This window comes from Artibeus jamaicensis, unplaced genomic scaffold (genome assembly GCF_021234435.1).
Source record: "Artibeus jamaicensis isolate MK-2021 breed Jamaican fruit bat unplaced genomic scaffold, CSHL_Jam_final contig_64, whole genome shotgun sequence".
Taxonomy (NCBI): domain Eukaryota; kingdom Metazoa; phylum Chordata; class Mammalia; order Chiroptera; family Phyllostomidae; genus Artibeus; species Artibeus jamaicensis.
Genome location: NW_026521911.1, coordinates 9,930,093 through 9,942,506, shown reverse-complemented (window position 1 = coordinate 9,942,506; position 12,414 = coordinate 9,930,093).

The following is a 12,414-nucleotide window of genomic DNA, read 5'->3' as shown; positions in this document are numbered from 1 at the left end:
CTTGTATAAAAATAATTAATCATTAGAATTTGAAATGCATGCAAATTGTGATGGGAATAGGAGATATTTTGCAATGTGAAGGCATTATGGTACAACATGTTGGAATAACAAAAATTTATCCTGTTGTTACAGGCACCATTTCATCCCTTGTCAATGTAAGACATTTGGTTTTGATTTTTTTTATTTTACTAACAATTATTGAGTGAATACCATATGTCACATATTTTTATGTTGGCTTTAAAATTTTTAATAATTATGAACACCTTTAAAGCATATATTATTATTTCACTTAATGGAAGAGAACACATATTCAAAGAAGTTAAATGGTGCCCAAGGATGCAGAGCTTGTAAGGTAAACATTTGCCTTGGTACTCAGGTCTGTGAGTACACTGAAAATCCAGTCTTTCCTCCGTACCACTCTGCCATTCAGGTATTTCTAAACTACAGTTTCTGGCCAAAAGGGGTTTGTGAAGTCTCGGTTTGAGGTCTGTAGTTTTGGTGGAGAAAAAACAAAACAAAACAACAAATCAATATATTATTTTGAATGAGGATGAAATAGGATGGTCAAGATCATTCATCAGGTGTGTCCACTGATTCATTGCTGTAAAAATCCTGATCATTACCTTTGGTGAGAAATGAACAAAAGTCTGTTAGAGCTGAAGGAACCTGGCATTCATGTGATTCAGCCTTCTCACTTTGCAAGTGAGAACCCTGGAGTTCATAAGGGGGAGGTGATTTGTCCAAGATCGTTATGTGATGACTCAGTGTCAGGGCTCATTCACCAGCGTCCCAGCTGTCTGCAGCAAAATCTTGGATTTGTGCTGAGAAAAGACCAATTCTCCTTCCACAGGACAGCTCTTTAAATATTTGGTGACAGTGCTTCCAGGCCCCTGTGTCTCTTCCCCTTCAGACTAACTAGTCTTTCACTGGTCAAATATTTCCATTGAGGCAGAGATTCCAGATTCTTCATCATGTTGGATCTTTTCCAAAAGTGCATTATATTGTCAGTTTCCTTCCCAAACTTTGGTATCTAGAAATGAATACATTACCTTAAGTTATATCAGTAAAAGATTTAATTAAGGAGAGTGGATATAATATCTTGCAACTTGCACAATTAAGATTGAAGTTACAATTGTTGGTTTTGGGGTTATGAAGTTATAAATATGACAAAATGAATTGAAATGGAATAATTGGTCTTCACTCTTCAACGAAAAAATGTTGGATAAAATAATACAAAAATTTGCACACATAGCTGAAGAATAAACCAAGAACAGAAAATACCCAGGTGTGAAAATAAAAAGAAAGTTCAGTCAGAGCAGCAAAGCTGAAAAGGCTTTTATAATTACTGTAACATCATATAGAATTTATTATTATTATTATTTTTGGATATTTCATTTTTATTGTATTTTTTCCATTACCATTTATCCCTCTTATACTCTCTTCTACCTTCAACGATCCCCCCCTCCCCAATCAGCACACTTTTAATGTCTGGAGACTGGGTACTAAGATTCTCTGACATTGACATCAGGAGCATTTTTAAGGTCTTGGATTTCAAGGTCATGGTATATAGATGAACTACCTACTGAAGGATAGAGTCAAGAAGATTTATTCAATCCTGGAATAAAAGACTGGATAAACTTAGCCTGCCTCTTTTGGGAGGCAAAAAGAAGTTTCTAATTCATCTGGGGTTGTGTCTGGCAAACAAATCACTAGTGAGAAGCACCCCCAGATCTGCAGCACACATGAATGTGAGATATGAGTCAACGTAGTACTGATGTAGTATGACTACCAGACCAAAAAGGAAACATAAAACTAGTCTAGAACCACAGCGAAGACCACACTGATTAACAGAGGCAGATACAGCACGTTCTTTAGGGACACTTGTAACGTATCAAGACTCCCAAGTGCTGTTGAAGGTAAGCACACAATCAAATATAAAAAAATCACACTATGGAATAAATTGCCATGAGAGAAATTAGCAGGTGAAACAAATATCAGCAGTTGATCTAAATATCACCTCACGAGATAGAAATAATAGAATAATCTACAGGAGACATTAAACAGATTTAAAGTGATCAAAGAGATAAAAGATCAAAGAAGAATAGAAACTGAGGCACAACAAGGTAACTTGAAAAAAATCACAGGTAGATTTAAAACAGAACAAAAGTGTAACCAAAGTGAAAAAAGATATTAATAAAGCACTTAATTGACAGATGAAGAGAGAAACGATGGTTTTGAAGATAGATCTGAGAAAATATAGAGATGGAAAATACATGAAATTGAGACAGGGAAGCCAGAGATTCCAATATCATAGAAGTAGCAGATGGAGAAAATAGGATGGAGTAAATATTGATGGAAATAATGACAGAGAATTTTCAGAATTAAATTACATGAATTTACAAGATAAAAGACCACACAGGTCCTGATCAGGATATATTCTATAATTTAATAAATATTTAATGAGCACCTATTAGACACCCTTGCAGTTGCTAAACCAACTATTATATAAAAACATTTTACCTCGCAGAGCTTACATTGTAGTTGAGGGTGGGGAGAAATGGACAATAAAGACAGCAGACAAGAAAAGTAAAGCAGGGTAATGGAAGAATTGCACTTAATTTATGGTCATCTGGTATCTGTACAGCCACTCAGCCCATGTGACTTTACTGTGCTTTGAGGTAGAGATCTGGTCTTGCTCATCTCTGCATGGCAGGAGGCATGATGTATCATAATTCTTGATGTACATGGATATTCAATAACAATTTTATGAATTTAATGAAATTAATTCTCTACCATCTTATCTTACCATCTTTTTGCTTTGGTCAGTCTGTCTTATTTATTTCTAAGGCTGTACTCAACTATCTTGAAAAGAGGCACCAAAAACTTTATTCTTTGTCTGCCCACAGCCATACCTTTGGAAATGTTATCTTCATTTCGTGCCTGTCTACTCATCTGTATCCTTGCTGCTACTGCCTCAGGTTAGTTCTCATGGTCTTTTTCTTAAACTATTGCAACTGTCCTTTAATTGGCCTTCTTTCCTTTAGTCTCCCTGCAATATATTATTGGCACTGTCGGGATGATTTTTCTAAAATATGTTTGAGTATGTCATTTTCCTGATTCAAGTCCATCAGTGACCCCTGTAGCTTTCTTAAACTTTGTAAGATACTCTGTGATCTGGGTCTTCCTTTCTTCCCAGCCTACCTTCTTTCTCTGCCTATTCTTATTTCATGCAGTGTTCATACCAAATGACTTATAGTCCCTTGATTGGTCTTATGTTTTTAACATGTTTCTGTCTATTTATTCTGCTATATGTGTATGATAAGACTTTTCTTTTTTAATTTCCATTTCTGTGTGCCAGATAAATACACATTCATCTTGAGATTCAGTTCAAATTTCATCTCCTCTGTGGTGCTTCTTCTGACTGTAGAATTCTCCATCTTGTAGAATTAAACCCCATTTTTGATGCCATTTATTATTTTTCTCTATTCCTGCTTCAAATAGCTGACACAACTCTTATACCCAGTAAATACTTTCTGAAAGGGAAAGCGGATATAGATAGGAGTGATGTTTGGTATAGTGAAGATGCCTATTTTGAAATGTAGAGTTAATTATCTGGCTTTGTTAATCCCGAAAGCCTAATTTGCTACTTTTGGGCCACAGAGAGCTAATCTGAAAGTGTGATTTTTTTCAATACATAGCTTCAGGTCCTAAAGCTATGGTGTTCTTTATTTAGACTTTATGAGAAACCTCCAGCTACTTGGAGACCTTGAAAGTTCCCTCAAAGGTAAAGAATGGCCACATTTGCTTTAACCACAGGAGCAATTAACTCTCCAGCAGTGTGGAAAACAGCTTTTGATCTGTATTTATCGATGCATAGATTTCACAGAGCTGTGATATTTGAAGACAAATGGCTGTGTCCATAATTAAGTCTGCTGAGGAATTGGCAAGTGTGATACGATGATAGAAGACCCAGAGAAATGGCAAGGGAGTGAGATTGGTTAGGATGATACAGTCTTTGTGACCTTGGTGCCCTCTTCCCCTTCATTGATTTCCCAATTAAATATAACTTTTCCTTCAGTCAGTGCCTATATACTGTAAATTATTGATAGCCTGCTGTAGGAAGTAAAGATGACCTACAGATGAAACTAGGGGAGGATGATCTCACTCTATTTTTGTATTCAATATAACAAGGTGATGAGAAGATTCTTCATTAGTATTCTTTTCTACGAGATTGTTTTATACTAATAAAACTTATCAAGTAGGCAGTAGTCACAATTGGCAAGGGTCTTGATTTCATATTGGGTTTGAGTTCTGACTCTACCACATTAAAATATTTTATATATCATTTAATTCTTGCAAAAGCTTTGTAAGGTATATGTGACCCACATTTTAGAGATGGAAAACAATGAGCCTTAGAAAAATTGAGTTTTCTAAAATCACACAGTAAATTGTGGAGTAATTTAGGGTCAAATACTGATTCCATCAAAATAAGAATACATATTATTATTTGTTTTGAGTATCAGCCAAACTAGGACTAGCTATGCTAATAATTAGGAATCATAATGGCTCCCCATCTCCCACCAGGTTAAGTTCAAGATTACTGGCATGTGAAAACTGGACTTAGTTTTGTTGTCCTGATCTTTTATTTGTAGACCTTGGAATAAGACTTGGGAATGGACATGGCTACTGTGCATTTTTTAAACACCTGTATGTGCACTCAGGCATTATAAATGACTATACTATGCAGCTTTTTCTCCTTAGGGATAGTTATTTCCCATGAGGTTTCCTGAACCCTAAGGAAAATGAATCCCTAGATATCTAACCCTGGACAACTCCTATGGTCTAAGGTTTGGATCCAAATTCTTCATTCATAAATCTGTTGTCAAGCTACAACCCAAATGTAACCAGATAAATAGAGACAATAAATATCATAATAATAAATGTCATAAGCTCCAGCTGCTGTATCCTCTCCTATAAAATTGGACCCTTCTTTTACTGATGCAAGTCTGGATCATATCTGAGCTTTCCACATCCCCTTAAACAGTAAGAGTGGCTGCTCAGTTCTTTTTGTATCACATGAAGGTCTAGTATGTCTCCTGGCCAACTTTTAGGTTAAGGCAGAGGAGCAGGGAAATGATAGAAAAGACCTTCTATAAGTTTTCAAGGTTTGAACAGCTCCACCTGTATTAAACTAAAACAAAAATAAATTCTGATTGTAAGTGTTCCCTTATGTACTTTGGGGAGACAAATATGTCAACATAATAGTGAAGAAGAAATGGAACCATTCAGGAAATTGAGATACACAGTATTGTTGAGTAAGTCAGCTATTCTCATTCTTCTTTTGGACAGCTACAGGGTCATGCCATCATAGGGGAATGTTAGAACTCTGAGAACTCAGTCAATGGGCTGGCTTTAATCAGACAGCAGCCATTTCCTTTCCTTTTTCCTTGTCATTAGTGGGGATTTGGTCAGATGCCATTTCTCCAGCGTATAAATCATAACACAGGTTTTTGTGCACCATCTGAACATAGGTGATGAATGGTCCCTAAAATTCTTGAGAAGATTGCCTTATGACTTGACTCTCTGCAAAGTGACCTTCACAGACTGGAGGCATTACTTTTACAAGGGTAGCATTAGTGGCTTCTTTGAAAAAGTGCATTTTTGTGTGTGTGAGTAACATGCTGTGTCATGGTTTATAACAATGGGAAAAACTGGAAGGTATAGAAACCAGGAAACAAAAAAAGGGCTATCTAAGGAGTAACAAGAACTGATTTTATTCTCTGCCATGCAATAATGAAAAGGAATCTTGTAAAGGCTTCCAGTTGGTTTTCTTTTCTCCTAATCATGTTCAGGGTCATATCTAATACATTTTGTGCCTCTGAAAAGGGAAAAGGAGAACCATTTGAAGAATTGTCTTCATTTAAAAAGATTATATTTTACTAGAATTGGCAACATGGGCTTCTTAGGAAGTATACAAGACAACACTGTGCTAAAGGAACAGAGAAGAGTGAGTATGAACTCTGTTTCGGAGAATCTGGGAAGGTTTCGCATAAGGATCACTTTCCCTTTAAGGATGTATAGAAGTTTTTTTAGGTGAAAAAGGAGAGAAAACATCCCAAACAAGGGGAAAAGCATGTACAAAGGCACAGAAGCATTCCTAAAATCTCTCCATAATTTTTTTTGGTGAGCATTCAGACTACTTTTTCTCTTGGACTCAGTATAAAAAATGTTGCTCAGGTTATCAACAATAGCCAAAAATTCAGTCGTAGGAATGATGTATCTAAAATAATAAACAGTACAATTTTAACTGTACTCTTTTATTCAACTAATATGTATTGAGAACCTTCCACTGTTGTAGCTGTATAACAGCCTAGTAACACAGCAATAAATAAAACTGACAAATTACCTTTCCTCATTGTGCTTAAGGGCTTCTGAATGCTATTTATAACATTTCTGAGAATTTTGATTTGAGGATGCTGGAAAAGAAGTTCCTTTTCAATTTCTCTCTATATTTGAGTATATGTATTGTGTGTACGTTAGTGGACATATATGGATATGTTGGTCTTGTTGTAACAGAAGTAACTGTATGTCAGGCATAGGAAATACAGGTTTATGCGCTCCTTTCTCAGGTATAGCTCATTAACTATGATGTTGTTATCTTATTGAATCTGGACCCAGACCCAGAATCATTCTCAATAAAACACTCTAAGTAGGCACTTCTAGCTAATCAGAACTGACTCATAAGATGAAAGTCCTAGGTCAATTACTCTATGTAGTTTTAAATTTGGTGGAAAGAAAAGGGTAGTTCAGTAGGCTCTGCTCTGGATGTAGGAGTCAGTACATACTGGCTGATGATGGCAGTGAAACATGTTCAATCTTCTACTTTGTTCAGTTAAATATAGAATTTTTTGAGTGCATATGTTCTGGCATAAATTATAGTCCTTGCTGAGGATTTTGAAGCCCAGTGATAGAGGAGGCAGCTATTTCAGCCAGTCCTTCCAGTGTGGTGTTAATGGCTTGGGTAGCCCCATGCTGGCCAATACCTAAGGCTTTATCCCTACTACATAACATGAGTACTAAGACAAAAAATATGGTCCAAATGAAAGAACAGATCAAAGCTCCAGAAAATATAGAACTAAGTGACGAGGAACTAGCCAGTGTATCAGATGCACAGTTCAAAGCACTGGTAATCAGGATGCTCACAGAAATGGTTGAATATGGTTGTAAAATAGAATAAAAAGTGAAGGCTATGAAAAGTTAAATAAGGGAAAATGTACAGGGAGCCCATAGTGATTAGAAGGAAACTGGGACTCAAATCAATGATTTAGACCAGAAGAAAGAACTAAATATTCAACCAGAATAGAATGAAGAAGCAAGAATTCAAAAAAGTGAGGAGAGGCTTAAGAACCTCCAGGACAACTTTAAGCACTATAACATCTGAACATAGGGGTGCCAGAAAGAGAAGAGGGACAGCAAGAAATTGAAAAGTTACTTTTAAAAAATAATGAAGGAGAACTTCCCCAATCTGGTAAAGGAAATAGACTTCTAGAAAGTCCAGGAAGCTAAGAGAGTCCCCAAAAAGTTGGAAACAAGGAGGCACACACTGAGGCACATCATAATTAAGTTACCCAAGATTAAAAATAAGGAGAGAATCTTAAAAGCAGTAAAAGAAAAGAAAAGGAGACAGTTACCTACAAAGGAGTTCCCATAATACTATCAGCTGATTTCTCAAAAGAAACCATGCAGGCAAGAAGGGTATTCTTGCAGGCTAGAAAAAAGTATTCAAAGACATGAAAGGCAAGTATCTACATCCAAGATTCCTCTATCCAGCAAAGCTATTATTCAGAATGGAAGGGTGGACAAAGTGCTTTCCAGATAAGGTCAAATTAAAGGAGTTCATCATCACCAGGCTCTTATTATATGAGATGTTAAAGGGACTTATCTAAGAAAAAGAAGATAAAAAAGATGAACAGTAAAATGACAACAAACTCACAACTATCAACAACTGAAAACCAAAAAAGAAACCAAAAAAGAAAACAAAAACAAAAACAAACTAATCAAACAATCAGAACAGGAACAGAATCACAGGAATGGAGATCACATGGAGGGTTATCAGTGGGGAGGGTAGGAATGGGGTAAAAGGTATAGGGAGTAAGTAGAATAAATGGTAGGTAGAAAATAGACAGGGGAAGGTTAAGAATAGTATAGGAAACATAGAAGTCAAAGAACTTATATATATGACCCATGGACATGAACTAAGGGGTGGGAGGGAAATGTGGGTGGAAGGGGGTTTAGAGGGTGGAGGAGAATAAAGGGGAGAAATGAGACAACTGTAGAAGCATAAACAATAAAATACATTAAAAGAAACCTGTATATTTTTCATTCTTGTTATATTTTAGAATTTCTAATCATTATGTTCTCTGAATATTTTTTCAAAATAAACTTATGTTTTATGAATGAAATACCCTTTTTTATCTCTCTAAAATGTTTTTTTTTCTGTTTACATCTCCCTGAATAGTCTACTTCATTATTAAGTTGCTAATTTCTGTGTTTTTTTGGCCTTTGTCTTTCATTTTAAATGCTTTTGTCAAATAGCTGATGATAATTGTTGACCATTCATATATAAAAGTTGAGCATAAAAAACTAACAAATGCTGTGTGTATAGGCTTCTTATTAAAAAAAGCAACAAACTGTGGGTGGGACTTCTTGTCAACTATGAACTTTACTGTAGAGATACATGGCTGAACAGTTGCACTTGGGAGCTCTTTATGTCACTATCTTAGGTCTTGTTCCTTATTCTGGTGAGATCCTCAGAAAAATATCTTCAGAAAATATTCCTTAGTAAATACCTTCAGAAAAATATGTTGTGCCCTGGCTGGTGTAGCTCAGTGGATTGAGCACAAGCCTGTAAACCAAGGGATGATCACAGTTCAATTCCCAGTCAGGGCACATGCCTGGGTTGCAGGCCAGTTCCCAGCAGGGGACACATGAGAGGCAAGCACACACTGATGTTTCTCTCCCTCTCTCCTTCCCTTCCCCTCTAAAGATAAATAAATAAAATCTTAAAAAATTTTTAAAAAAGAAAAATATGTTGCATGAAAGGTGTTGTAGTTGAAGTCCCTAGAAAGCAGAGATTAGCATGCAGTGAGTTTATTAGAGAATACCCTTGGGATCAATAGTTACAGAAGTGAGGAGGAGGAAAAAACCAGGGTTAAACAAAAATAATCTGGGCCATGATGCGTTCTCAGTGAAGGCCTCAGCTGACCCTAAAAAACTCTGAAACTGGTAGCCCTTCTAAGTTGTCTGCATTGGGATGATGGAGCCTGGGTCTTTATACCCTTATGTTGACCAGTCCTTGGATGTAGTTGTCCCTGACAAGGACCAGGCCTTGAGTATTCTTCAGCTGAGACATGTCCTGAATCGGCCTGTCAGCTGAGAGTTGTCTGCCATCAGAACTTCTGGCACATGATGGAGAAATTCTTTAGTTCTTGAGATGCTTAATTTTATGTGTCAATTTGAGTGGGCAAAGAAATGCCCAGATAACTGTTAAAACATATCGGTATGTCTATGAGGGTGTATCTGGAAAAGATTATCAATTGAATTGGTAGAGTAAATAAGACTGCCCTCACCAATGCAGGTAGGCATCATCCAATCTGTTGAGGGCCTAAACAGAACAAAAAGTTAGAGGAATGGAGTTGCTCTTTGCTTGAGCTGGGATATCCGTCTGTTTCTGTCCTCAAATATCATTACCCCTGCTTCTCAGGCCTTCAGACTTGAACAGAAATGTTTACTATCAACTCCCCTGGTTCTCAGGCCTTCGGACCCAGACTACGTTATGCTACTGTCATGCTTGGTTCTCTAGCTTACAGATGGTAGATTATGGGACTTCTTGGCTTCCATAATAGTGTGAGACAATTCCTATAATAAATTTCTCCCTCCTTCTCTCTCTCACTCCCCACATATATGTATGTACAGGGTCTGTCCAGAAAAGGTCCAACCACTGTTAATATAACTAGAATTGTTTGCACAACATTGATGTAACCTGGCAGCCAAGGAGAGTAAACTGGAATGCACATACATGAACAGTGGACTTCATTGTGCTAGTCTGTGGGGGCAGTAGATGCCATTGAGTGAGCCTGTGTGCTGTGTGATCATCACATTCAAAATGACTGAATGAGTAGAGCAATGAATCTGCATCAAATTTTGCATTAAGTTTGAACATTCCTCCATGGAAACTATTCAGACCATTCAGAAGGCCGCAGCTATGGGCAACTGGTGATTGGCAGTTTCATCACAACAATGCCCTTGCTCATGCATCACATCTGCAGAGTTTTTTGATGAACCATCAATTCACTCAGGTGACTCAGCCCCTACGGTCCAGATTTGGTGCCCTGTCACTTCTGGCTTTTCCCAAAACTAAAGTCACATTTGAAAGGGAAGAGATTTTAGACCATCACTGAGATTCAGGAAAATATGATGGGGCAGCTGATGATCATTGGGAGAACTGTGTGACGTCCTAAGGAGCCTACATTGAAGGGGACTGAGGTGTCATTGTCCTATGTACAATGCTGCTTGTATCTTGTATCTTCTTCAATAGATATCTCCATTTTTCATATTATGTGGATGGATACTTTATGGACAGATCTTGTATATTATATATAATATACATATCCACATGTACAATTCTCTGGAGAACCTTGACTATCACAGACCTGAAGGGGGATCTAAGTGGTATGCCACATCATCCAATACAATTGCGTAACCTTGGATTCTAGAGTTCTGGATACTAATGGGGGAAAACAGTCACAGCAGTCTCAAAATTTAGTGTGTGTGTGGAGTACACAGGTGAAGAAAAGATTATTGAATGGATATAAATATTTTATTCTTCTAATATGTGTGTACTGAATAACAACATAGTTCTACTTGGCAGCTTGAAAGATACTATTCTCCATCTCCTATTTTCTAACTGCTAATTTTTATTGCTTTTTATTATTGTAGCTTATTGTCTGTATATCTTTGTATTTTTTGCATACTTTTCACCTAGCTGGATACTCAATACATAGCAGTTGCCCAAAGAATGTTTACTTTGTTAAATAATAATTGTCTACTATAGTAATAAATGTGTGACCTAATTCATGTATTCTTCTGAAATTGATGCTGTTCATCCTGCAGCTAAACAACTTGATGAAGATAATTGGTAGGGGAGAATGGGGTATGGTGAGATTTCTATTAGTGAACTCCTTGAGCCTTAGCTGAAATGAAGTTCTTTGGTTCTCCTAGCAGTGTTTTGGAGTAGCTTGTGCCCCCTTACTTTGGTGGCCTTGTATGTCCATCTGCTGGTAAGGTCACCTCATGATCTTGGCTGCGGCTCCCATCTCTGCTTTTTGGTTCCTCAAATGGTAGTAAAGATGATGTTACTTCTGTGGTCCCTGTGAACTGGGGTTTTCTCCACTACTATAGTTGACAAGCTGTCTTCATTCCTCTGGAGTCTGCATGATCCTTCCCACTTTGTAGTTCTAATAATCGTTCTTACTGAGACCAAGAAATGGCCCTATCAGTGCGAGTCCTTTCTTTGGTTTCTAAACAGAAGAGCTTTGCTGTTTTCTACAATGTCTCTACTGTTTCAACTTCTATTTGATTAAGTTTTTATCACTTTTGTATTTGTGTTTTGAAAAACGTCCATATGTCAGTGCTATGGTCTTTATGTACCACAAATTTCATAAGTTAAATCTCCCAATGTGGTGGTATTTTAGGAGTTGGGGCATTTGTGAGATGATTAGGTCATGAATGGGACTGATGCACTCCCTTAAAACAGACACCAGAGAGTCCCCTAGTCCCCTCTACCCTGTGAGGTTACAGTCAGAAGACAGCTGTCTCTGAATCAGGAAGTGGGCCATCACCAAATATTGTATCTGCTTGTAACTTGATTTTAGACTTTTCAATCTTCATAACTGTGAGAAATAAATTTCTGTCATTTATAAGCTACCCAGTCTACAGTATTTTCATTATAGTAGCTGAAGGGGACTAAGAAAACCATGACTAAAACAAATTTTCCCTGAGACTGGTGGTAAGTTAGTGTTAGTGACACAGATAGCTTCTTACTCCATAGTGTCCCTTCTTACTTACACTTAGTTAATACCCCTGCACTGACTCTAACCTCTTTAGGTCTTTCTATTTCAGGACAAATCTATTGCCTATCTGAGATTCTCTCTGAGACATCATGGGAGGCTTTTGTTCCTTATATAGTATTTTGAATTCCAGGCCCAAAGCAGAATTCAAATACATTCCAATGTGCAGTGAAGAGAACCCCTAGCTCACCCCACCCTCCCCACCAAACTTCCACTGCTCTGATGAATACCTCCCTCCAGCAGGCTTCCTCCGGATCCCTCTGAACACAGGCTAGATGAACTATGC